Source organism: Rattus norvegicus, chromosome 8 (assembly GCF_021556685.1).
Source record: "Rattus norvegicus strain SHRSP/BbbUtx chromosome 8, alternate assembly SHRSP_T2T, whole genome shotgun sequence".
NCBI lineage: Eukaryota > Metazoa > Chordata > Mammalia > Rodentia > Muridae > Rattus > Rattus norvegicus.
The window spans coordinates 51,890,854-51,918,315 of record NC_141541.1 but is presented as its reverse complement, the minus strand read 5'-3'; the positions used below and the strand labels follow the sequence as shown (position 1 = coordinate 51,918,315).

The 27,462-nt window shown below is 50.9% G+C and overlaps 2 long non-coding RNA genes across 2 annotated transcripts; one reads left to right on the top strand and one right to left on the bottom strand.

The window, feature by feature from the left end:
- Positions 1-18,657: 18,657 nt before the first annotated feature.
- On the bottom strand, positions 18,658-26,873 carry LOC148004095 (uncharacterized). Its single transcript, XR_015627236.1, has 4 exons — positions 26,732-26,873; positions 25,485-25,560; positions 24,527-24,622; positions 18,658-19,478 (listed from the first exon to the last, which is right to left on the bottom strand). It is a non-coding gene; the product is annotated as an uncharacterized LOC148004095 (long non-coding RNA).
- On the top strand, positions 21,277-26,855 carry LOC148004096 (uncharacterized). Its single transcript, XR_015627238.1, has 3 exons — positions 21,277-21,449; positions 25,450-25,579; positions 26,771-26,855. It is a non-coding gene; the product is annotated as an uncharacterized LOC148004096 (long non-coding RNA).
- Positions 26,874-27,462: the final 589 nt, after the last annotated feature.

Here is a 27,462-nt window from a genome sequence, read left to right as displayed (position 1 = left end):
CTGAGAGTTCAGACATCCCTCTGCAGGGCCCTCTTCCCTGGTCCATTGGTGCTTGGCTTAGCCACTACTGATCCACCACTGAGTCCTGTGTCCTTAGCCCGCTGGCCAGCTGCTGCATTTGGGGTGTTGTGATTCAGTCTTCCTTTTCCAGTCTAGATAGAGGAGAGAGTCCACAGGTGACAGCAGACATGAGTTTATATGGTAGTACCAGTGCGAGCGCATGCGCGTGCGTGTGCACGTGTGTGTGGGGGTGGGGTGGGGGGATGGGGGGGTATAGGCATTGATTGGCAGTTGAAGTGCTTCATGGACCTGGTTGTGGGATCAACCCACTGCCTGGTTCAGGAAAGGTGGTTAAGGAAGGTCCTGTACAGGAATGCAGTCCGAGAGAGAAACAGTTGGGGGTGGCTTGGGGAGCAGGCATTTCCTGTGGCATCTGAAACAACTGCTCATGGATTCATACGATAGGAAAAAACCAAACAACCGAACCAAAACCAGCAACACTGCGACAGACAGGGTGGTTGAATGCCTGGCTAGCATACTGTCCTGGTCCCTCTGCCTGGGCTTTCCTTCTTTGGGCATCTCCTTTCCTCTCTCCATCCTCTCTCTCTCTCTGGTCTGTCTCTGTTTCTCTCTGTCTCTCTGTCTTTCTCTGTCTCTCTCTGTGCCTGTCTGTCTCTCTGTGTCTCTCTGTCTGTCTCTGTCTCTGTCTCTCTGTTTGTCTCTATCTCTCTGTCTATCTCTCTGTCTCTCTCTTGTCTTTCTGTCTCTCTCTCTACAGACAAGGCCTTGCTATGTGGCCCAGGCTGATCTCCAACTCCCAGCAGGCCTCTTGCCTGCCTCCTACCTGTTGGGATTATAGGCCATCACCTCTAGCTAGCAAAAGTTTCTTGACTTTTCTCAGGGTTGATGTTGGGACTACAAAGATGAAGGGAATCCAGTCCATCCCCTCAAAAGCCCTCTGTCCAAGACAGAAGCAGCAGGGAGGCTCCTCAGTGGTCAGCCAGGGACTGCACTAAGGCTGAAGTTGGAACAGGATTTGGCTTTTTTTTTTTTTTTTTTTTTTTTTAAACTGGGAACAGCATGAGTTTGGGACTCACACAGGTGTTTCTTAAGTCCTAAATTTACTCCTTCAAAGCTTCATGACTTTGGCAGGCATTCTGAGACGCTGAGACAAGGGGAAGCCGTTTAGCACAGGAATAGCAACTTCCAAGTCAGCCTAGGCTACACAGTGAGTTCCAGGCCAGCCTAGGCTACACAGTGAATTCTAAGCCAGCCTAGGCTACAAGTGAATTCCAAGCCAGCCTGGGCTACACAGTGAATTCCAAGCCAGCCTGGGCTACACAGTGAATTCCAAGCCAGCCTAGGCTACACAGTGAATTCCAAGCCAGCCTAGGCTATACAGTGAATTCCAAGCCAGCCTGGGCTACACAGTGAATTCCAAGCCAGCCTAGGCTACTCAGTGAATTCCAGGACAGCCTAGGCTACACAGTGAGTTCCAGGCCAGCTTCAGCTTTATAATCATAAATAAATTAGTAGTTTTTTATTTTAAAAAAGTTTAAATCCGTGCCTTAAAAGCTTGAGAAATAAACAAGATACTGTGTGCAGAGCTAGGCTTCGGCACTTAGTAAATGCTAGTCTGCTCATGCTTCCTGGCAAGGGTTTCACACGTGCAAGAACGGCTCCTCATCCTCCCCCCCCCCGCCCCGCCCCCACGCCTGCTCAGTGAAACCTAAAATGCCTTCCAGAGAGGGAAACCCTTTCATTTTAGAGCCAGCAAGCCAAGGGTTCCTGTGTAAACAGCCTGGGACAGGAAACCCAGAGCCAGCAGCCCCAGCGCGTAACTGCTGATGTTGAGTTTCTGCTTGGAGAGGCTTCAATAGGAATACCCCCTCACCCATGCGCCTCTGGCCTCGTTTAATCCCCACAGAGCCTATTTGAGAGGGCAGGAGTCAGGGCTGGCCTCATTCCATGGAGGAGGGACCCGAGCTTCCAACAGAGAAAACAGCAACCTGATCTCTTTAGCAGAGCCAATGAGACCCAACCGCTCACCTGCTGCAGAGGCAGGGAGGGAATGGGGCAGCGATTCTAGGAGGGAACTTGGGGAGGCCAAAAGTAGAATCAGTCTAGTTGATGGGAGCAGAGCTTATGGGGTCGCCGGGCCAGAGTTCTGCCAATAACATGCTGTGTGACTTTTATCCACAGTGAGCCTTGGTTTCCCCTTATAAAACTGGGGATAATTGGACAGCTTAGTTTGTAAAGAACTTATGTAGCAGGCAAGAAGTTCTGGCTTTTAGTCCTTAGCATTGCATAGACTGGGCACGCTCCTGGATGCCTGCAACCCCAGCACTCGGGAGATGGAGTCAGGATGATCAGAAGTTAGAGCTATTTACTGAGCCACTGTGGGATACATGAGACACGCCTCGAAGTCAATCCACCTGTCAATCAAATAAGATAAACTCGGGACACAGTGGCAGGCACAGGCAGGCACGTAGCCTGTGTTTAGCCCTCATGCATTAGAGCTGTGGGCTGGGACAAAATTGCTTGTGGGACTTAGTGAAGTGGGGATTCACTGGCAGGTCTGGGGGCATCTTCCAGAGGCTGTGGGAAGGACAAGCCTTAGTTAGGGTTTTACTGCTGTGAACAGACACCATGACCAAGGCAAGTCTCAGAAAGGACAACATTTAATTAGGGCTGGCTTACTTGTTTGTAGGTTCAGTCCATTATCATTAAGGCAGGAACATGGCAGCATCCAGGCAGGCATGCGGCAGGAGGGGCTGAGAGTTCTACATCTTCATCTGAAGGCTGCTTGCAGAAGACTGGCTTCTGGGCAGCTAAATTGAGGGTCTTGAAGCCCACACCCACAGTGACACACCTACTCCAACAATGCCATACTATTCCAACCATCTAGTAGTGCCACTCCCTGGGCCAACCATATACAAACTATAACAAGGCCTGATAAGATAATTCACTTTAAAAAAATTTTTTTATTACAGCTAGGGGTACAGTAAAATAGCACATGCCTTTAATTCCAGCATTCAGGAAACAGAGGCAGGCAGCTCTCTGAGTTTAAGGCTAGCCTGGTCTATACAGAGTGAGGTCCAGAACAGCCAGGACTACACAGGAAAACCCTGTCTCAAAACAAACAAACAAACAAACAAAAATTTTTATTACATTATTTGTGTGTATATGTATGTGTATGTGTCAGAGGACGACTTGCAGGAATCTGTTCTCTCTTTCCTCCCTGTGAGTCTTGGGATCAAACTCAAATCATCAGGCTGGGTAGCAAATGCTTTTGCCCAGTGTGCCGTCTCTCCAGTCCTTACAATCTATATGAAGACTTGGGACAACGTTTCCTCTGGCGTCAGGATGTTTAGCACCTAAGCCACAGCTAGAAGCACAAAGGTGAGCCCCAGAGGGCAATGGGGTCATAACTGCAAACCACAGGGTAGCACCTGCATGGTCTAAGCTAATGGACAGCCCCCAGAAGGGTGGGCAGAGAGAGTTCTGCTATATTCCTGTACTGGGTGTGGGGTAGCTACAAGCATATTTCTTGAAAACAAACTGCTTCCTAGTTCCCATAGCAAGGGCTGGATGCTCCTTCCTTATCTCTATTCCTTCAGTGGTCTTCCCGGGACCTTACTCCAGTTCCCTGCCCTTCTTTTCTTTCTTATCCCATGCCAATAATGGACTCCGAAGACTTGGGCATGCTGGCCAAATGCTCTATCATTGAGCTGATCTCTACCCCTTGTTCGTTCTCTCTCTCTCTCTCTCTCTCTCTCTCTCTCTCTCTCTCTCCCTCTCTCTCTCTCTCTCTCTCTCTCTCTCACACACACACACACACACACACACACACACAGAGAGAGAGAGAGAGAGAGAGAGAGAGAGAGAGAGAGAGAGAGAGAGAGAGAGCAGGGTCTTGCTTAATGTTGTAATGTTGGGTAGTGCAGCCTGGACTGGCCAGGAACTCAAGATTGTCTTGCCTCTGTCTCCTGAATGCTGGGGTTGCAGTTACGCGTCATCTGGAGCCTCATAGTGGATTTCTCCTGATTCTGATGGTTTGGAAGAAATTCAGGTTTATGGGCAGCAGAGGGTCCTCCCACTCCCGAGCCATTCAAGCCTCTGGTCCCTCCCCACCTGAGAGTCCTTGCCAGCTACCCGATCCCACCCTGCTGGCTTCTTTCTGCTATCTTTTAAATTGCTCAACTCACAAAACAAAACAAACAAAACCCTCTCTCCTAGGGCCCCACCTGTCTCTTCAGATAACATCGTATCTTTCTCCCCAGTGCAAATCTCTAGACTCTGTCTCTCCTGCTTTCTCTTCATCTTGGTTACTTTTCAAGCCATTCAGAATTGGAGTCTCAGTGGCTTTCTTCTGAGGGTCATTACCAGTCCATCCCTTTAAAACCCATCCTTTCTCAAGGCCTTTCTACTGTCAAAAGGCAGAATGGCAACACCTTAGCTTTATTTTCAACTCTAGAATCAGGCAAAGCTTGTTCCACAAAACAGAGCAAGTAAAGACAACAGAGCAAGTAGGTTTTATAGAGAAGGGCTTAAAGAGAGCCAAACCAAAATTCGAAAGCAAATCAGTAATTTCAGCTCCTCTCCTTGTATGTGGGAGATGGGAGACAGAACAATAGGAGTGTAACCAATTGGCTAACATTGGGTTACTTCAGGTTACCTTTCCCTGTGTATGTCTAAGGATTAAGCCAGAGGGAATTTTATTATCATGCCAGTCGAAACCAGCCTGTTTGAGAAATTTGGCTGTTATCTCTCTAATCCTGATTTCTCAGAAGTGGAGATAAACAGCTTAGTTTCAGCTTGGTGACGTGGAGGTTTAGCGTGAGTGACTCCATTTTGATTTTTAGACTGCTGGGCCCTATGCAGAAGCTTAGCCCAAAACAATGCCTCCTATAATTTTTATTTTAACACTGACTTAGGCAGCATTTGCCCATGAGGCCTTCTGCTCTGAGCTGCTATACTCTTGGATTTCCCGAGGCAGGGATATACTGTTTTAATGGTCTTCATTTGCTGGTTGCTCTCTCTGCACCCTGAACCTCCCCACCCCCACCCCCTATGCTCCCCAACTATGACGTGCAGAGGCCTCTCTCTCTCTCCATTCTCCATGTGAACTCATCCTCCTTGTGGCTTTAATTACCATGGAGAGGTGGTGACAGCTCTCCAGTGCAGGCTTGCCTGGGTGCAGGAGGCTGAGCAGCCTCAGAGCACCTCTGCGTGGGTGCCTCCTGGGTGTCTACGCTCTGCATGTGCAGACTTGAACATCCTCTAAACGTTAGCCTCCCTGTCTTCCTGAGGTGGCCAGTATCCCAGCCAGTACCGCCTAACACTCACCCACCAGAAACACGGACCCAGTCTTTTTCTTTTGTTTGTTTTGAGACAGTCCCTTTATTACAGCCCAAGCTGGCCTTGTGCTCGCCAAATAGCAGAGGCTGGCCTAGAATTCATCCTCTACTTCTGAAGTCCTGGGATCACAGGCGTGTGCCACCATACCCAATGAAAGATTGCCTTAAAAAGATTCAAAACGGCGGAGGCTAGCCTGGTCTATGTAGTAAGATGTTATCAAGCAAGCAAACACCCGCCTGAACCAAAACAAAAAGTCATTCATACACATTTGAGAGATGAAGTATTTCTTGCTCAGTAGCCCAAGCTGTCTTTTAACTCAATCCTCCTGCCTCCGTCTCCTTAGTTCTGGATGACAGGTATGTACCACCATGCCTAGTCATTACTATTCTTTTATTGTATGTTTGCTGGGTTGGGTGTTTTGTTTTGACACAGGGCCCTGCTATGTAGCTTAGACTGGCCTGGAACTTGGTGTGTAGATGGGGCTGTCTTTGAACTCTGTGTGTTCTTGCTTCAGCCCCAAGCGCTGTGCTTCCAGGCATGTGACACTTGCAGGCTTGTTGTTGTTTTTTTTTTGGTAGCTTGCTCTGCCTCCTCACATCCCAGAATGCCTCCTGTCTGTCTCCACTCATCTGTCTCTGCGTACCAATCTTGGATTAGTGTTTTTCTATTTTGATGGAAGAAATCTGGCTGGTTTTCACATGCATGTGACAGAAATAGAATTATTGTTCTTTGGTTGTGTCCTGGGCTCTGCCTTCCTCTTTAGCAGCGCGGCGCTTTGAATGGGAAATCAAATGGATGCTTCTCTTTGGTTTCTTGTGTCTTACACACACCAGTGGCTCCAGGAGGTGTTTGCTGGCCTCCGCTGTGAGTGTTAATTCTGTTGTGCTCAGAAAGCAGCACTCCAAAGTGCAGAGCTCAGACACACTGAGTACTTTGAATGGGGGAGGGAAAAAAAAGCCACCTTACAACCAAGCATCCCCAAGCCTTTCCCACTTCCTTCTTCTCCCAAGAAAAGGGCTATCTCTAAAGTCTACTGTCCACCCAAGCCCGGGTCCTGTAGAGGATGACCTTACAGGCAGGACCAGAGTTGACCTTGATCCAGAGCCTTGATGCTAGCCTAGGCCACTAGCTAGTTTTATTCTCCCAGTTCCTCTAAATGCTTCTCTCTCTCTAAATTGCCAGCCTGCCTTTTCTTGGGGTGAGTGCACAAACTCTTAAGTCTTCCTGCTTGATCTCCCCCATTCTGTGATGCCTCATGGAATAGGCTTGAGTCTTTTCTCAGCGAAGGTTTGAGCTTCCAGAGAGCAAGAGTTACATTCCTTTGGCCTCTACAAAACCATCTTTTAATCTTGGAAAACATTTTTTTTTACTATCCCATGTAGCTCAAGTTGATACTGAACTCACTACGTAGCCCAAGCTGGCATTGGGTTCTGAGTTCCTGAACCTCCCGCCCCCACCTCTCGAGTGCTGGGAATTCAGATATACACCCCATGATTCTGATTCCTCTTCCTCCCCTTTATTATTCAGATGGAGTCTCTCTATGAACTCCAGGTTGGCCTGAGACTTTTAAAAATATTTATTTATCTTATGTGTATGGTGTTTTCCCTGAGTGTATGTGTGTATCACATGTAGAGATAAGAAGAAGGCATCTTCTGGAACTGGAGTTAATCGACAGCTGTGAGCCACCATGTGGGTGCTGGGATTTGAACTCAGGACCTCTGGAAGAGCAGTCAGAGCTCTGAACCACTGAGCCGTCGCTCTAGCCCTGGAACTTGTTCTATAGTTCAGGCTAACTGTGAGCTGTTGGCAGTGTTGCCTCTGCCTCCCAGAGCTGGGGTTAAAGGCAGGCACCATCATGCCTAGCTCCACTCTTGGTGGCCCATCGTTGGGCAGAAACCTGGCTGGAATCATCCAGAAGTCTCTAGTCCATCTTCGCTCATGTCTTCACTTCTGAATCTTGGGGTGTCTTGCGGCCCATGTAATAGAGAGGAGGCTGGGCACTATTACGTTGAGGGGTGCACCTAGAACATAGGTGCCATATCTGATTAGTCGTCCCGAACTCCAGTTCCTTGTTCAGGAAATGCATGTGCATGTGAGCCACACTGAATTTGTGTGATGCTGCTGCTGTATGGTGCATTTCAGACTAGGCCTCTCTATGTAGCCCAGGTTAGCCACAAAACTGTGACTGGCTACAAATGTTTTTAAAGCAGCAGGACTTGCCTCTTGGATTAGAAACTTGAGTGTAGACGTGATGCCTGGAACTGTGGCAGCTACCATGTGGACATGAGGGTAGCTAACAGAGAGGCAGTGTGGTCAGGGATAGTCTGAGAGAGCAAAAACGTGCAAAACAGAAACAAAATTCACACACACACACACACACACACACACACACACACACGCTCACTCACAAAGAATGGGAGAGAGAGAAAGGCAACAGAATGTAATTCATCTGTCTTTAATCAACAGAAATAAAGCTAATAAACTCTTTTTGAACATGTAATTAAGGAAACTTTTTACAGTAATTGCTACTAAGCCAGGAACTTCTAACCCTGAGTGTGTGCAACTGTGTTCTTAAATAAAAGCCTTTCCATTCATCTCTATCCATTGTACTCTTAGTCTTCATAATTGTCCCCCTTTTACACATATGCCGGTTGCCAGTGTGACTGCTCCTCTTTCATTCATAAAGTTTCAGCTCAGCATCCTCTTTCAGGGAAGGACAGAGTCATGGCAATGCAGGACTCTGGTCAAAGCCACTGCTGGGGCAGGGTGGGCTGCAGAGCGAACCTTAGGCCAGTCTGGCAAACTTAGACACCTCATTTCAAAATGAAGAATAAGTGTGTGTGTGTGCGTGTGTGTGTGTGTGAGTGTGTGTGTGTGTGCATGTGTGTGTGCATGTGTGTGCATGTGTATGTGTGTGCATGTGTATGTATGTGTGTGTGCATGTGTGTGCATGTGTGTGTGCATGTGTGTGCATGTGTGTGTGCATGTGTGTGTGCATGTGTGTGTGTGTGTGTGTGTGTGTAGGGGAAAGGTGTGGGCATAGAGCTCAGGAGAGGATTTACACAGGATGCACCAGGCCTGGGAAAAACGTAGGTGAGAGAGAAAGCTTGATGCTCAGCCATACCACACTCGGTAGTTCTCAGTGCCAAGGGACAGATGTTCTGAGTCACCTCTCTAGGTCTTGGAGCCCTCATTTCTCTGTGCTGTTCCCATCTGGGCAAGGCCTTGCTGAGGTCAGGACACAGTGACTGTGACACACTCATGAAGGTAGACGTTGTAGTAGGCAAACTACTAGAGCTGGCAGTTCCCAGGGCTGTGTGTACTGTTGTAGCCGGGCCTGTGTCTTTTTGTGTTTTGTTTTTTGTTTGGTTTGGGTTGGGTTGAGCAACTCTTTGCTCATTGGGGTCTTGAGGTACTAGTAATTTGGGAGCAGAGATTTACTTCTCTAGCTGACAGTGCTTCCCTGAGGTGAAACATTCCTGCTTTCTACTTAGTGCTGTTCGCCTGAGCCCGTCTCTCCCTTTCTGCCATGCTGAAGTCCCTTAGTGGTCCCTGAGGCAGGGGCTGATAGGTCTCCTAGTCCATTTTTCAGTCACTGTGATGGCCAGCCCCTGCAGGCTACAGGTAGGCGTGAGACATTAGGGGCAGAGGCAGTGGGGCAGGGGTGGGGGCACTGCTCGTGTGCTCCCAGTGTCCTATCCACCAGTGCTGTAGGGACGGCCACTGGGAACTGGACTGGCCCTTAGTAGGACAATGGGTTAGTGGGTCCTAACGTATGGGTATAGAAACTTGGCTAGACAAGGATACCCAGGCTCTGAGGGGTCAGCAGAAGTGGCTGTGTGGTCCAAGTTGTTGGAATCCATAGGGGACCTTCTCATGATACCTAAGGTAGGGGCTGGGGTGAGCGGGAAGAAAGGCCTCGGGTTCGAATCTGGAGGCAAGTTGGGGGTTCTGGAAAGCAGAGGTAGATGCCACATAGGATGTACCCTGACGCCTCTCCCGAGTGATGGTTCGGCATGGCTGATGTTAAGCCTGGGAGGTCAGAAGGGGAACCAGGAAATGCCTGTGAGAAAATGTGAAGCCCACATATGGTGGTGGAGGTGGTAAATTCCTATGAATTCTCCCTCCCTACCCATCCTCTCCCACTGTATGAGTTCCCGCAGGTATCAAGCCTACATCCTTTTTGAAGCTTACCCTGTGTGGGTCACTGGAGGGAAGAAAGTCTCAAAGGACCCCAGGTCTGTGTGGGGATCCTCCACCATAGGAGAAGCTGCTTTCTGGGTTGGCCCACTTGTGGCAGGAGGTAAAGGGTGTGTGTGTGTGTGTGTGTGTGTGTGTGTGTGTGTGTGTGTGTATGTGTGTGTGTTGACAGCACTGTCTGGTGGATACTAAGGGGATGAGCAGAGCCCAGGGAGGCTGGTGAGAGAGACTGCCAGTTGTTCTGGAGGACATGGCCCTACGCACGGGTGAGCCGCTGATTCCAATACAGAAGTCTTCTGGGCGTCGGTTCTGGGGTACTGGGTTTCCATGCTAGTGCTCTAGAGAAAGGAGCAAAGAGGAGAGAGAGAAGAGGTTAGGGACAGCAGGTGCCATCCACACCTGGCAATTCTTTAGTTCATTTCAGCTCACAGAGCTTTTTCAAGGAGCCCAGAAGTGGTCCCCACTCTCCCTCTCCACAGGCTCAAGGAAGGTCACATAGGCAAATGGTAGGGTTTGGTCTGACCTCTCCTCTGCACCTTTGGCAGGGGAGCAGATAGAAGGGCCACCTTCCCTAGGGAAAGACATAAGTGGCAGTTAACTTTAGTGGCCTTGAAGGGATCTTCATTCGGCTCCTCACTGCCCTGAGTTCTGGAGAGGACATCTCCGGATGTCTCTCAGTCTCATCTGAAGTCTCTTCGTGGCTTCCCTGAGGTGCTTATCTTGAGATCTCAGGGTGTGGAGGCTGGGTGCCCTTCCTGGCCTTCCCAGTAGGGGGAGCTCTGGCACCTGGACTCCAGCTACTGTTTCCAAGGTCCCACAAACCTCACAGTGGGAATAGTAGACCTCTGCGTTGCCTTTAAAAACAATGGAAAGGGCCTTGGACCCATGATTGGATACTTGCTGGCTCTGGGAAGGGCCCCCAGCCCCCTCTGCTAGGCTTACAACGTCTGGCCTCCGTGGGGACAGGAATTAAGAGTTAGGCCATTCCAAGTGTCCTCAATCGGAGAGCCTGGGTCCTTTCACCTTCCAGGTCCGGAAAGAAACTAGTTCGTTTACAGCTGCCCAGGGGTTCTGGGAGCAAAGGACCCCTCCAGGAAGGGAAGGAAGCCATCATCAACGTTTCAGCACAACCCTACCCGGAGAGCTGCTATTTGAGGCAGCGATGCTTCTCCTCCACCTCCCGCTCACTTGCCCTGTGCCTGGCCCTCCTGTGGCCAGCACTTGCCCTGTGCCTGGCCCTCCTGTGGCCAGCACTTGCCCTGTGCCTGGCCCTCCTGTGGCCAGCACTTGCCCTGTGCCTGGCCCTCCTGTGGCCAGCACTTGCCCTGTGCCTGGCCCTCCTGTGGCCAGCACCTTTGGAAGCTCAGTGGAGGTTGGGGCCGGCTGGGGATGTCGGGAGGCAGGGATTTTTCTGCTCATTTTCTCTCTCAAGGTAGATCTCTCAATGCTAGTCCACGATCCTGTGGAAGCAGCTGTCCACAACTGTGGGTTGGAAGAAGGGGGTGGGAGAAAGAGGACGTCGGAGGTAGGGTGAGAGTGGCAGAGGGCTGGGCAGAGCCCGCGTGAGGTGGTGGTAGTGGTGGTGGTGGTGGTATTAGGATGCTATGTTTGTGTGGCTGGTATGACAGCTTCCAGCCCTGCTTCTTTGTTGAGATTAACGGACACTGGCATTAGCAGAGCAAAGGCCCAGGTGTTACCAGCTTGGGCCCCATTTCTGCCCTTGTATCACCTCAGGTGACTGGAGGCTACTAACAGGAAAGCAGCTATCTAGAGCACCAGCCTTCACAGGTGCTTCTGTGGGCAGCACTGGTCTAGTCCCTGGACACCTGGTGCTGGGGTTGGAATTGGGATTGGTAGAGTCAGGAAGCTGAGAAAAGAAGAGATACACGTGCGATCCTGTTGTGGGGAGCCTCTGCTCTAGGGCGTCAGGGCACAGTATTAGAGGAGGAGAGGCAGAATCCAGAGAGGATGGAGGGGACCATCTGGGGCCAGTGCTGGGCACCGGGGATGAGGAAGGTGGATCCCAGACAGAGCGTAGGCTGGCAGCATAGAAGAGTGTGGCTTGGTGCTAAGTCACATCCGATCTTCCACCTGAGATGAGTCATGTGGTACAGCAAAGACAGCCTGAGGGGCACAAGCTAGCCTCACAGCCCTCCATACCTCCATACATGACTTTGGGACATTCCTTCACCTCCCAAGCTGGGTCACTTGCTTGGTAAAACAGGGCCATAGCACCTCACAGGAAACAGCGAGTCGCCACATTTGGCTGTGCTGCACAACCTCTGAGGTCTTGCAGTTCTGTGAAATTATACTGTGCGCCTTCCTAAGGAGGGTTTGAGGCAGCTAACCTGTTATTTTGCAAATGAGGGAACAAGCTTCCTGAGGCTGAGGGACTTACCCAAGTCATGTCGTCCCTGGAGATCCCTGATGTTTCAAGTCAAGAACAGTTTCACAAATGGCCACTCAGCCCCACCAGTTTCACCCATCCAGGCACCATCGTCCCCTAGGGGATGAGGGATGGGCTTGTGGGAAGGGAAGAGCTGGTTTCACATGTGGGAGCCAAGCTAAAAGGCTTGGGGGATCCAGCGTTGCGATATGTCCAAGTGTCCAGCAGGGGTGATGGAGGGCTTTGCCATGGCCACTACATTCTCTGAGGTTCAGAGAATGTGTGAAACCTTCACAGAGGCTTGGGGGCCAGAAGGGGGATTTGGGGGCTTTTCAGGACAGCGGCAGGCTTATCCCTCTGCACTCTAACACATCTCTAACACAGCCATGCCAGAGGTCCTAAATAGTGAAGTTAAGAGCATCTATTGTAAGACAGGCACAGTCCACTTGCTGCCTGCATTCTCTCTTGTAACCCATGCAATAGCCCCCAACCCCAACCCCCAGGTTAACACTAGCCCAGTTTAAAATGTGTCATTACCCTAGTTCAGAAAGGTTCAATGACTTCTCCAAGACCACAGAGCCTACTAGGGGACTGGCTGTGTTAACTTTACAGCTCATTTTCTGAACCCACAGCCTAGGGATCTTCCAGTTATGCTCAGCCCAGGCTGTAGTAGCAAGAATCTGGCTGACCCCGTGCTTCCCGGGGTGGGAGCATGTAGGACTCTGGCCTGTCAGGGAGAGTTACAGTCATGGGGAGGGCTGCTCTGACAGATCTTTGATGGGGGGGGGGAGCCTGGCTTTGATCTCCTTTTGAAGTTCTGGCACTAGGACCAGTGACTTGAGTGGGGAGAGTGTGTGGGGAGGGGGGAGATGAAAGGGTGGGCTGGGGGGAGGGCGTAGAGGGAGGGGTTTAGGGGAGGGCCAGGAGGATGAAACAGATGTGTGAACAAGAGGAGGGAAGTCAGGCAGCTGGGAGAGAAGAGAGGCTGTGGGAAAGGGGCTGGGTGGAGGAACCAAGCTGAAGGCTGGCAGGGACTGTCAGAGCAAGGCCAAGGGGAGAAGGAAAAGGCTGAATGGCGGGCAGGGGTGGGGAGGGGCAAGAGAGAGGGGACCAAGACGGAGGCTGTAGGGCCCTTATTTTCTATATCCTCTGAGCTCAGAGAAAAACACAGAGCTCCCCCAGCCACCAAGTCATAAGTCCCTTTCTCCTCCCAGGCAGAGGTTCTCAAGCTGGCTCAGGCTGGGCTGGTTATGGTACTAGTTCAGGCCTGAGGCCTCCTGGAAGGTACCAAATGGTCCCAAGGAGAGAGGGGGAGGCAGGCAGGCAGTGTCTCACCAGGAGACTTCTATTAGGGGTCTATGGCCCGGGACTGTGCCCAGTCAAGGGGGGAAGGGAAGGATGAGCCCATGCACCTGTTCCTGTCTGACATTCCGGTTTTTACTGCGAGGCTGCCTCAAGGCACGCATGTGAGAACCTGGCGGGAAGGGGCTCGCAGGCAGAGAGGGCTAATTCCCAGCTGCACAGCTCCCTCCTTCCCAGGACACACCACAGCTCATTCTTCATGTTCACCCCACCCCCACTCCTTAGATTCTGTCTGAGCTCTCATCAGCTGGGCAGCTCTGCCCTTGCCCAGAGGACCCTAGTTCAGCTCCTCCAGGGCAAGGGCCTCTCTGGGCCAGGGACAGTCACCTCCCCCTACACGTGGGAATGTTTGGCAAGAGAAACCCCTAGAGGAGGCAGCAAAATCTGTCCCTTTCCTGGGTTCCTGCCAGGAGCACCCAGGATTAATTTGGTCCTAGCCCCAAGGACTTCAGAGAGCCTGGGAGGGCATCCAAATTAGGATTTATAGGATTAGCTGCTTTTTCTGCACATCTTTCCCCCACCCCCAAAACCTGTCTCCCCTACCCTGAGCCTCATGCCTAGAGCCAGACCTCACAAGAAGCTGCAGCAGCCCCCGGGAGTCAAGGAGGGCAGGTGGGCACCTTTCTCTTCCCACAGCACCCCTTTCTGGTGGGGTGGCTGAGGGGCTAGAACAGGTGACAGGCAGGACCCAGGTATGGAAGAACGGTTTGCACAGGGCCCTTATGAAGCCTAGCATGCCTTTGTTGTTTACCCTATCAGGCTAGAGGCCCAGTCCTATCTACCTGTATTGGGGTGCTGGCTTGCTGAGACTTAATGTAATGTCCCCCAGAGGTTGGGGGACAGTTTGTGACTGAACCCAGCTGGCTGGTAGGAGTGAAAGACATCTTGCAGGCCCACCCCCCACCCCCTGAAGTCCTTTTTGGGAGCATCTCCACAGCTAGCCCTCACTGGACCTACCCACTGCCGAGCCTACAGCACCTCTCATTTTGCTACCTGTCACTCCTGGCTCATTCTCCTTCCTTCATCCTGTCCAAACTAGTTCAAGCCCAGGGATACTGTGCCAGGCCCATTCATCAGCAGTCAGAAGGTGTCCTTTGTCCCTCAGGGAGTCTCCTTGGACCTTTCTATCTCCCCCAGCCAGTTTTCAAGGTATCTCTGCTCTCTGACGTCCCTGTGACTTGTAGTATCTTCCAAGGCTCAGCTGTATCGAGGCCCTGATGGCCATCTATCCCTGCCCACCAGCTTCCTTCAGCCTATGGGCTCATAAGTCCTGACATGTCTATTTTAATGGGTACTACTCCTGGGCTGGGGACCAACCCAACCTTGACACTCTCAACACCATGTCTCGTATAAACAAGGGCTCAATGACAGTTCATTGAATTTAACTGTTCAGTGGGGCTGATGGGAGTCAGCAAGAAAGGTGGGTACACAGCCCTGATGCTGGGGACCTCTTAGTAAGAAAGGAAGTTGGAACATCTGGGTGTCTGGTAAAGGTCCAGGGGCCATCTGTGTCTGTAATGTTGGGAGCGAGCCACCTTCTGTGGATATGAGGGCCACTGGGGCAGGAGGGAGCTCTGGATCACTGGGTTCATTCCTCTTTTCACATGCTTGGGGAGAGGGCAAACTACATGCTGTAAGTCTTGGAGGTTGGCAGTAGGAATGGGGCTGTGTTCCAGACCTCTATAGTCTTAGCCTGCTACTTCACTCAGCTTCTGCTCCTTCCCAGCTGTGGGGGACCTGGCTCTGTCCCCTCCAGTCCGCCATGCTGCAGGGCACTGTGCTATCAGGAAAGGAGAAGAGTGCGCTGGGAGGTTGTACCTGTTGTCTCGAGCTGTGTCAGAGGCAAGGGATCAGTGCTAAGATGGGCTCAGCTGAATGGTGGCATATTCCACGGCTTCTCCAGGCCCCAGCACTGTCGTCTGTGGCCCTGGCATGTGTTCCAGGGCTGAGGTGTCCAGTTCTGCATAGTGGACATCACTGTCTATTAAGCAAGAACTCTGGGTATCGGGCAGAGGGTGGAAGAGGGCAGACCCAGGTTGCAGGGTGAGACGGGAGGGTATGTGTATGTGGTGGGAGTGAAGGGAGGGGTGGAGGATTGAAGATAAGAGTTGGGGGGGTAGGGGGAGTCAGAAAAGCAATTCATTAGTGACGACAGAAAGCTAAGACGTGGAGAGATGTTTTATGAGAACAGACCAGAAGGCATTTATGTGCTCTGCTAAATTTGTGTCCCCTCAGACCTCTGGTTCTCAACCTGTGGGTCACGACCCCTCTGGAGGTCGAATGACCCTTTCACAGGGGTCACGTGTCAGATATCCTGCGTATCAGATATTTACATCACGATTCATAACAGTAGCAAAGTTACAGTTATGAAGCAATAAAAATAATTTCATGGTTGGGGATGTCACCGCAGCACGAGGAACTGTATCAAAGGCTGGCACAGCATTAGGAAGGCTGGGAACCACTGATTTAGACCCTGGGTGTGGGTGGGAAGAGCTATTGGGGGATTTAGATCTCAGAGGGAAGAGAGGGGCTCTGATGTGCCTGGGGTCGTGGAAGTTCTCAACAAGACGGTGCAGAAGCAGAGTAGAGCACCTGCCTTCGGCTTTCAGCTAAGCCACTTGCTGCGACTTGCCAGGCGGATTGTTCAATGCACCCGAACTCGGTTTTTCATTTGTGACATGGAGACAGGAAATTTATGGGCATTATCACTTTAGTTAGAGCCCAAGGCTCTCTCCCCTCCTATCTTGGGCTATTTGCAGCACCGCTTTACTGGGGCTCTCGGCTTGATGTGGAAATCACCAGAGGCGCCTGAAAGGCAGACACCCTCCCCATCTTGGCTGGTAATTCAACACTGGAGCCCTGCCAAACCCTTCTTCCCAGGCCTCAGTTTCCTTTCCAGGTGAGGGCCGCCTGACCATCTGCGGTCTCCCCGGCTCTCACCTCTGTCTCTTTCTTGCCAGCTGCCAACTCCTCCAAGACTCAGTGTCAGTCTTTGGGCAGATAGACAGATGGCCTGTCCACGGATCTCAAAAGGAGGGCAGGGCCCAGGGTATAGGATTAGGCTTCCATGCAATGGAGGGTACCCCCTCCTAGATTGGCCCTAGGTTGTGCCTATTCTTGGTTGGGTCATCTGAGCAGCAGGTGAGGCCCAGTGTCCTTATTTTGGTTGGCCTTTAGAAATGCCCAGGTGGAGCCCATCAGTGCCTGAGGTCAGGGACATGACAGAGCTAAAATTAGTGCAATTAGCTTCCGATTTGTCACAAGTGAAAGTCACACCCTGGCACCTTCTTCCGCAGCCTTCTGTCCTTCCAGAGCCTGGCTGGAGTTTGGGGGTGAGTGGGGTGGAGGTGGGATCTTTTCCAGAAGACACTCTTGGAGGAAATTGGCCAGGAACAGGGGAAGGGGCTGAATCGACAATTGACAGGCAGTCTGGGTCCTACTCATGAGCTCAAGGGCCCGGAGGGTAGCTGAGTGCAGGGAAGACAAATCAGGGCAAACAGGGCACTGTGCACGTAGTGATTGTAGGGTGCAGGGAGCACTGCTGAGCAGAGGATGACTGCATACTGACATGGTGTGGAGCTACCCTGCTGAGGCGAGGACCAGCCACATAGAGTGCACCCTCATTTCCCATCCCCTTACCACAAGGGGGCTGGGCCTGGGGTTCCAGTGAATGGCAGGCCAAGGATGTGGGTGTGTGTGGGGGGGCTACCCAGGCTCCATAGAGTCCACCAAGATTTTTGTTGAGAGCCCACAAGAGTTTGTGTAACCTCTCTGTAGGTCCTTCCCCATGACTGCCATCATACAGAGCCACTGTGGCTCTCACTCCAGGGATGCAGGAGATGGAGGACGGGGTGCTGGTAAAGGTAGTTTGGGAACACCCTGTCTAGGTAAGTGGAAGGGAGAAGGGGTGTTCGTTTTATAGTGAAAGACCGGGGGCTGCCCTGTGAGCCCTGAGCTCCTGAACACATTATCTAAAAAAGCTTTAAGAAAAATGCTCCCAGGCGTTGGGGATTTAGCTCAGTGGTAGAGCGCTTGCCTAGCAAGCGAAAGGCCCTGGGTTCGGTCCCCAGCTCCGAAAAAAAAAAAAAAGAAAAAGAAAAATGCTCCCAGAGACGGACAGAAAGCTGGGACTGGTGGTTCCTGCTGAGTAATGCCAGGGGCAACTCACGAAAATTGGCACTGAGGGTGGAATAGAGATTTGGGTCTGGTTTCCTCACTGCTGGATAGTATGGATGGACTCCAGCCCCAGCAGAAAGTAGGGCATAAGTGTGGTAATGTCGATCTGTAGTCCTAGAATTTGGGGAGCAGGGGCAGGTGGTCAACCTAGTCTACATAGGGAGTTTCCGGCCAGTCTGGGCTACAAAAGGAAACGTTTCCAAAAACAAAACAAACAAATTAAGTCTCCCCACACAAACAAAGGGAACAGTAAGATGGCCAAGTAGATAAAAGCTTTTGTCCTGCAAACCGGTGGCCAGACTTCGATCCCTGGGACCATGGTAGAGGAGAGAACTGATCCTTGAATGTAGTCCTCCTACCTTCACACATATACACCATCACATTACAAAGAAATTTAAAACAAGCCAGTAGACACTCCCTCCTCCCCTGTAGCTTGTCAAGTAGTGGAAGCTGTAGGCCAGTCTTTGCTATGCTTCGAGTTTGAGGCCAGCCTAGGCTAAAGTGGACCCTGTCTCAACAATCAACCAACTCCAAAAACAAGGTCAAACCAAAGCAGGACACAGAATCCCCAACACAACGTAGCAGCCAAGTTACTATTTCACCAACGCTGACCTGGGAGAATGTGTTGGTGGAGGGATCCTCTGAGACACAGAGAGGTATCTGAAACATTCAAGGAAACATGACTTCGAGAACAGCAGAGGCGGTGGCTTACTATGAAGTCATGTAGACACTAATATACAAGTTGCAAGCCAGCACCAGGAGAGCTCAGTGGAGAGCCAGTCTTTTGGTAGATTCCCAAGAGGCTCTTCTATAGCAGAGGACCAACTGAGAGGCAGGACCAGGAAGCAGAATTCAGAGACTCAAAGGGCTCTGCTGAGAATGGGGCTTGCTGTAAGGAGGTAAGGCCCTTACTCCAGAAAACCCTATCCTAGCTGAGAGTGAATTGGACGAGGTTCCAGAAGCTGGATCTCCCAGAAACAAAAAGCAGAGCTGAAGAGCTACTATTGCTCCACGCTGGAGGCTACCTCAGTGGCTTCTCAAAGCAACAACTCTGGCGACAGGCTGGTAAAGATTAGTGTTAGAGCCTCACATGACCCAGCTGGGAACACGCTGGACCCAACTGAGGAAGAGAAATTACATCCTGAAGTGAGGAATTAGCTAGCAGACACATTAGAAGCCAGATGAATACTCTTAGATTTTATTTTTTACAGAGTCTCTTTTGTAACTCAGGTTGACTTCCAACTTTCTGTCCTGTCTCAGCCACGTGAGTAACTGGGATTACTGGTGTATGCTACCACATTTGACTTTAGGATAGATATTGAGGATTCTGACCCAGGGGACCGGAGCAAGAACCAGATAAGCAAGACAGGCTTTGGAGACATTTTCTCAGAACCTGGGATTTGACACTGTGGATCTTCACTATGATTTGAGTGTGAAGTGTTCTTTGCAGACTTATATATTTAAGCAGTTGGTCTTTAGCTGAAGGATTTGTGTTGCTGTTGTTGTTGTTTTGAGACAGGGTTTCACTGTTCCCCTGGCTGTCCTGGAACTTACTCTGTAGACCAGGCTGGCTTTGAACTCGTAGAGATCTTCCTGCTTCTGCCTCCTGGGGGCTGGGATTAAACATATGCGCCACCACCACCTGTCTAGGATTTTTTCTTTTAAGTTGTATTCTGAGTGTGTCACTGAGGGTGGGCTTTGAAGGTTATATCTGCGTTTGGGTTCTTCTTTCTGCTTCCTGGTTGGTCTATAAAGAGAAGCTCCTCTGTTGCCATGTTTATCCCACCATAATGGACTGTACCCTCCCAAACTGTGAGCCAAGATGAACCTTCCTCCTTTAAGTTGCTTCTGTTGGGTATTTTGTAACGAGCCATGAAAAGTGACTAACAGAACCTCAGAGGATAAGCAAATTCGCTCCCAGGGCTGTGACCTGTTTTTCACACAGGAGTGTAGTTTTGGGATTGACACTCTAACACCACATTGGTTTCTTGGTCTGTGGGGAAAAAAAAGAGAAGTGGAAATCAGGGCAACTTCCACCTGTGAGGCAGGAGGGTATATTGCAAGTTGTGTCATGTCAGCCTGAAAGACCTGAAGGGTACAGGCAGGTGCTCCCTATCTAAAGTCTACTTAATGTATCAGTCTAGCTTCTGTAGACACCAGTAGACTCTATAAGGTGGTGACTGATGTGACCTGAATGTTGGTGTCCTCTAGTTCTCATGTTGGAATCCTGAGGTGAGATAGCAGGAGCTGAGGGAGGGGGTCCTCTGGGAGATGAGTGGGAACTCACCCACCCTTCCACTATGCAAGGGCAGCAAGAGAATGCACCATCTTAGAAACGTGCGATGCCTAATGAACCCCGAATTCTGTTTGATTTCATTGGTGGCATCCCGGATTCAGAACCGTGAGACACATGAGGTGTGTTTTGAGCAGCCTGAACTGCCTGGGACAGTCAACTACTTACTTTGAGTTCAATCAACTCAGTCTCGGTTCAGCTGTAGTTGAAGTCTCTCAAATGCCAGCCAAAGGACCAGCCAACCAGCCAGCTTGGGAGTAATACACTTAAAAATAGCCTTTGAATTAGATTTATTTGTGTGTGTGTGTGTGTGTGTGTGTGTGTGTGTGTGTGTGTGTGTGTGTGTGTGTGCGCGCGCACACTGGTGCATGCAGCAGGCCACAGCACTTGTGTGGAGGTCAGAGTTTTTTTTTCCTCTCGTCATGTGGGTCCCAGGGATGAGACTCTAGTCTTCAGGCTTGGAGGCAAGTGCCTTTATCTGCAGAGCCATCCTTCCAGCCCTTTGGCAGTACTTTGAAAGGCCTCTAAATGGTGCTGTGCCCTTTACAGAAAGAATGCTTGAGTCTGTGGAGCAAAGTACAAAAGCCGGCAGGAGCGAAATCTGTGGCCTCTAGTACCCAGTGGGGAATTTTGTGTTTCTGTCCCTGTACTTGCGGCTCTGCAAGGCAGAGGGTACCACAGTCCAGAACCTAGGGCCGCTGCCTGGCTACTAGAATCCGAGCAAGCAAGGTGAGGAGCCTTGTGTTGGTAGGGGTGATTGATCAGCGGGAGGAGGCCAGCTGCAGTTCTCTGACGAGGACAAGGGATGTTTAGAACCTCAGCTTCAACTCCTTGGCACATCTTCTGGGTAAGAAGACCCTGGGCCCTCAGGAATGGAGGAGCTCTGATCATTTGCCAGCCATCAAGACCTGCCAAGGAGTCAGCTGAATGAAGGGAGCTAATGGACACAGGAAGTAGAAAGGAAACTAAGGGTGGTGACACATGCCTGTTAGCCCAGTCCTTGGAAGGTAGAGGCAGGAGGATCAGGAGTTTAAGGTTTTCATTAGCAACATGTCAAGTATGAGACTAACCTGGGGCAATGTGAGACTTCTCAAAAGCAGACAAAAATGAAACCAAACAGACAAGAATAAAGAAAAAGAAGGTGACACCAGTCATGATCCTAAGGTCCCCACAGCAACAGGGTTCTATCTCTCATGAAGAGGCCCACAGATAATTTGAACTTGGGTGACCTGGACATCTCTGTGGTCACGGGCTGTTGTAGTGGTTGGCTGTAGCCCTACCTGCCACCCCCTGGATCCTCCAACAGTGTTTGTGCTGTGGCCACTCATGGTCCAGGTTGGCCCATCTACTCATGGCTGAGTGTTCTCCATTGCCTGGCCAAACTCTGTTGGTATCCGGAGGTTTCCCAGGCAGTTCTCCTCTGGCCTTCTCTCCTTTCATAGGCAACAAGGCAGTCTTCTGATCAAAAGATCTCTCTCTATGTTCCTGTATCTTTCAGAGTTGTCCTCCCAGTGACCCCTGCATGTCTGATTTCACTATGACATCTGCCTCTTGGAGGACCAGAGTTGACATGGTGGCTTCAGAATCCCCAAGGCTGCTGAGTACCATCTTCATGTTCTAGCCAGGACTCTCTGCTCACAAGGATGAGGAGATGGGACTCTCTCCTTAAAGGTAGGGCCCTACCTCCTCTCCCCTTTCTCTCTTGGACATTATGAATCTCTTGAGGTCCTGCCTAAGATCTAACCCAGAGCTGTGCAGTTGTCCGGTGGTTTCTGGATAAATTACCACCAGCCAAGACATTTCTGCAGACCTGCAGGGGGCTGTCACAGGCTGGGCTAGCACTCGAGTGAGTGTGCAGAGAGAACTTGGGTCCACTCGGGTTACGGCTACCGAGCTTGGTTGGGTCTTAAGTTGCTAGTCCCCAAGCTCCCTGAAGTCTTGCCGGCCTCTCTGGAGCTCTGCCTCTGTCAACAGTGACTGTTCCCACACCTCCCTCTCACCACTTGTTGAAAGCAGAATTGATGACAATATCAATAATGTGACTTGTATACAAGCTGCACGGACAACAAACCCGAGTACCGGGGATAAATCCTTTCTTGGCCAGTAATTGCTCTGTAAGGCAAAAGGAATTATACTTTTCTTGGGAACAACAATGGAGCTCCCTGCAGTGCCTCTCGCCTTTCCCTGGAGACCTGCACAAACACCATCGCATGGGCCATTCTCTCCAGCCTCTAGTCACCCAGATGTCCTTCCTTGTTACACTGTCTCTGGCTCGTTCAGGACACAGGACGGAGGCATCTTCTGGTCCCATCTACTGCCTGTGACTAGTGGGCAGAGGTGGCTCCCTCTGCGCTCAGTCCTCAGAGACTCTTCAATGGAGAAGCTTATGGAGAGCAGTGGTTCTCAGCCTATGGGTCATGACCCCTTCAGGGTCACATATCAGATATTTATATTACGATTCATAACAGTAGCAAAATTACAGCTGTGAAGTAGCCATGAGACAATCTTGCGGTTGGAGGTCATGAGGAACTGTATTAAAGGGTCACCGCATCAGGAAGGTTGAGAACCACTGTGTGAGAGGAGTCTGTCAGTGCAAGCGAAGCAGAGCTGGGGAAGGGTAGAGTGCTCAGGAGGAAGGAGGCTTGCCATGGCCACGAGTGTGCAACACCACGCTTAGCGGGGAGAAGGGGAGAGGAGTGCGCAGTAGGACCTGAGGGATGGGCGCTGTCGTTGAGTGGGAGCTGCAGCGGTGAGGTGAGTCTGGTTCCTCCGAAGTCCCCAGGGAGGCCTATGCCTGCTAGGCGGAAGGGGCAGCTGGCAGAGAACAGGATGGAGAAAGTCGTGGTGGGGATCAGGGCCAGGCGCAGCTGTCTCATTACATTACAGCGATTATTATGGTGTGCCTTGGCCCGCTCTACAGGGGATCCCGCTGGAGTCTATCCACGACTTTCCAAATCACGAACCTTCATCATCCTTTCTCCCAGCGCCACAGCCTCGGCCCCTCCCCCCTTTATCCCCCACACTTCAGTCTGGAGGTTGAGGGAGAAGGGTAGTGTTGCAGATCTTGGATGGGGTGTGGCTTTCTCCTCTGGAGATGCTGGGCCTCTTCACTGTTTTACCTCACCCACTCTCAGCCACCTTGCCCACTCTTTCTTTCCCTTGCTGGGATAGACAATAGACCTGGGTCCTTCTGTAGGAAGCCGGAAGCTGTGTGGGACCTACTTTGGGTTCCTGTGTCTTTCTTCCATTCCCTACCTGTCTGGCCCTGCTGGCCGCTGTACACACACCGAAAGCAGGATCCCAGTGACCTGGAGGGTGAGCCGTACCGTCCTCCATTGCTTACTGGGTGGTCTTGGCCAAGGCTCTCGAGTTCACTAGGCCTCAGTTTTCTAATCTATCAAGTAAATACCAACAGCGCTGTGGTTTAGATTGGTGTGAGATTAAATGAAATAGTGTTTGTAAAACAACTGGCAAGAGGCCTGGGGCCCAGCCAGCACTGTGCACTGCCACTATGATTCCTTCTGTGGGAGTTGGCGGGGCCATGCTGTGCAATCTCCAGCGGGGATAAGAGTGGTATGGGGGTTACTCTCTGAAGAGTCAGCTCCATGTCGCTTCTTGGCTGGTGGTCTTTTGCATCTTGCGTTGTATCAGAAGGTGGAGGCTGGGCTGTTCTTCTGGGAGCAGTTCCCCAAGAAGGGGCTGTGCCTGCCCTGGGACCAGGATTTGGCATCTAAGTTGGGCCTTCATTGGCACTTCCAGCTATGAGGGAGGATAACTGTGCTGAGGAGACAAAGGCCTGACTTGGCTACCCATGCCAGGAGAGAGGGTGTTATCTTTGGGCCCAGCCGCTCTGGCCTGGGTCTCCGGGCTGGCACCGTATGGGTACCACCTCCAGTTCCCAAGCCTTCTGAAAGGAGCTGACCGTGAGCAGAGGTAGCAGCTATTCAAGTGATGCTGGCCCTGTGAGCGGCTGGGAGTGGGGCCAGACGAGGGGGCCATGAAGGAGCTTTCTGGTAGTCATTAGAGTCTGGAGACTTGGGTGCAGAGTACAGAGCTGGGGGCTGGCACTTGGAGGGCTGAGAACTGGGCATCAGGCTGGGCTCAGTGTTCTTGGAAGTCCTATCTCCCCTCTAGTACATGTAGGATTCAGGGTCACTTGCCCAGGGTCACTGAAATGGGGGCTTCCTTCTTCCCATCCCTCCTGGCTAAGGGTCTCAGGCTCAGTCTCTCTCTCTGTTTATGTGTGTGCATGCGTGTGTATGACATGAAACACATGAGCTATGGCATACACAGAGGTCAGAGGATGATGCGGAGTCTGAAGTCTGTTCTCTCCTACCACCTTATGTGGGTCACCAGGTTTGCCACCTTAAGTACCTTTATCTACCGAGGTATTTTATTGGCTATTTATTTATTTATTTATTTATTTATTTATTATTTTTATTGAGACAGGGTCTCATGTATCCCAAGCTTGCTTCAAATTCCCTAGATAGCCAGGAATGACCTTGAGTTTCTGACCCTGCCCCACTTCACCTCCCAAGTGTTAGAATGACAGGGGTGCAATACCATGCTGGGCCTCCAGCCTAGGGCCTTTCGAATGCTAAGCACTCAGTGCAGGCACTGTAAGAACTGAGCTATAAGCTCAGCTCTATCCCCAGCCCTCAGCTCATTCTTTTGTCTGTCTTTTCCCTTTAAGGCATTGGAGGAGCTAGGCTCTGGCTCCTACTGTCCTAGGGCTTAGCCATACTTACCAAGGGTTGGTAGGTGGGGGAGACCCCCAGGTCATAGTAGGGGGGTTGTAGAGGAAGATCTTCTTCCTGCTGTCTCCCCAGCTCTAGGTGGAGACCCTGGAAAAGAAAGTGGGAGCTGTACAGACCCTTCCACACCCTGCTCCATATGACTCTGTGCTGGGTCTTAGTGGGGATGCCCCTCCCAGTTCATTGATCCCCATATTCACCCCAACGGTGATTGATTTAGAGGTAATAATGGTACCCTGGTAAGAGCCAGTCCAGATCAGGCATCCCACAAGTGCTCAAGAAATGGAGACAGTCTCATGTGGCAGAGTAGCCTCTACACTGCTATGCAGCCAAGGCTAGTCTTGAATGTTATCTCTCTCTCTCTCTCTCTCTCTCTCTCTCTCTCTCTCTCCCTCCCTCCCTCCCCCTACCTATCTCTAATTTTTTGTCCCTTCCCCATTCTCTTTCTTTTTTCAAAAGCAGGGTCTCACTAAGTTGCCCTGGTTGACCTGGGACTCACAGAGATCTGGCTGCCTCTGCCTCCTGAATGCTGGGACTAAAGGTGTATGTCACCGTGCCCTGCTTGGTCTTGAACTCTTGATCCTTCTGTCTCCATGTCCAGATCACACTACCTTACTCAGTCTATTTGGTCCTGGGCATTGAGCCCAGGGTTTCCTGCATGCTATGGAACTCTCTACCAATTGAGCCACATCCCCATGTATGGTTGGGAGGCAGGGAGAGAGGATCCTCTGAGGGCTCTGGCTAGGACTGCCTAAGTTTGTCATTTCTCAGAGTGGGGCAGGAGAGGGCTTTGACCTAACCTGGAAAGACTGACTGGTTCATGAAATTACCACACACTCCAGGGAAGGTTAGCTCTCACTAAGGCTAGGTCTACTTAGTGAGATCCTGTATTTGAAAAAACTCTGTTTTTCCCCTAGATGAGGGATCTTGTCCTGTGCTGCCTTAGGCCCACCTGAATGTCCTCAGGAGCAAGTTGGCTCTCCCTGTCCGGAGTTGGCTCCAGCTTCTGGGAGGGGGACAGATCCATCCTGAAGGAACCGAATGAAGGTGAGTTTAGTACAGGCTCAAATGGGGACCTGTGTCCTGGCAGGACATCTGAACACTACTGTTCCAAGAACCCTGAGCTCTGCTCCCAGGCCAGAGTCTGAGATATGACTACTCAGCACGGTGAGTAGAGACTAAGGGTGACCTGTCCATCTTTCGCAAGAATCCTTGCTATAGTCCATCCCAGCCTACCTTGGACAGTGTAGGAATCCTGTGAGTCCCAGTGAGAACTCCAGAGGCTACACCCAGGGCCACGGGGAGGGAGAACACAGGACAAAGTGTGGGGCACCAGCCATCTCAACCATCACAATAAATCATATTTAATGCAATATTTTTCAAATGAAAGTTAATCCAGAAATCCATGGTGAACAAAATAACATTTTAAATAAAGAGAGGACCAGTAATAGCCTGCTGAGCCATATTGGAGCCTGAGGCAAAGGGGGAAATCAGTCATTCTAATTCTGTCTCTATTTAAAATGTGGATACTTTGTTCATCCTAGATTTTTTACACTGATTTTAATTATGCATACATATATATATATATATATAATTCAAGCTTGACATAAGGATTGAGGCAGGGGAATGATTTGGGCTAGAACTTAAAGAGTAGCCTGAGCGACACTGTGAAACACAATGTTATTATTATATAAAAATAATAATGCTGCTAATAATAATGAATGAGAGAGATGAGTTAAAATGCTGTTGATGGTGATGGCTAGAGTTTTGGGCTCTTTCATAAACTTTATGTCTCTATGGTCTCTGGCCCCCAGTTAGTCAGCAGCTAAGTCCTGTGGTTCTCAACCTGTGGGTCATGACCCCTTTCCGGGGGAGGGGGGTTGCCTATCAGATATCCTGCATATCAGATATTTGCATTGCAATTAGTAACAGTAGCAACATTACAGCTATGAAGTAGCAATGAAATAATTTTATGGTTGGGGAGGAGCTGTATTCAAGAGTCGCAGATTTAGGAAGGTTGGGACCCACTGGACTAGGGGATCATTACCATCACCATCGGGCCACAGTTTTCCTCACTGCAAATTGTGCACCTACAAATTGGGCTGCTGAGGAGGACCTGACGGCCTGAAACCCCTGCAAGAGCAAGTACTCGCTGGGAGTTTAAGAGTCATAGGGTGAGGTAGGCTTGTCCACACTCACCCACTGATGTCAATTCCTAACTGGCTTTTCTGCTGCCAGCGGTACAGAAAGAAGACTGCCAGCGTCATGCCGAGGATGAGGACCATGGCCAATGCACCGCCAAGGAGCCTGGTTGCACTTCCTGGGCCCCCCTGGGGGAAGGGTTTTTCTGGAAGCAAGAGATGAGAGAGAGGGAGGGAGGGAGGGAGGGAGGAGGGAAAGAGAGAGGGGATAGGGGAGGAAGGGAGGGGAGGAGAGGGGAGGGAGGGAGAGAGAGAGAGAGAGAGAGAGAGAGAGAGAGAGAGAGCCTCATGAGTCTGGAAGAGTCAGCAAGGCTAGCAAAATCCAGAAATTGAGAGACTCAGATGTCAGACCCCGAGGCAGGAGCCCCCTGTTTCCACTGCCCTCTGGTCTAGGAGGGTAGTTGCCTGGATGGATGAGGAGGCCAGAATCTCTCCCAGAACTGTCACTCCAGTCCATGCTTCCATCCATATCTAGGACATAGAAGTGGGTTGGGGGATCCAGGGTTGACTGAGGGTGCTGAGAGATGGGGTCCCCACCCCCTCGTTCCATTTCTGGCCCTGCAGGGGAGATCCCTGATGAGGAGTTTAATTCCTACCCCTCCCCACCCAATTAGCCAAGCAAATGAGCTAATTGGAGCCCTGCCCTCACAGCTCAGGAGAGGACTGGGATCCTGAGGGGAAGAAGGCTAAGAGAGTAGATAGGAAAGGGGTGCCGGGAGGCTCCTGCAG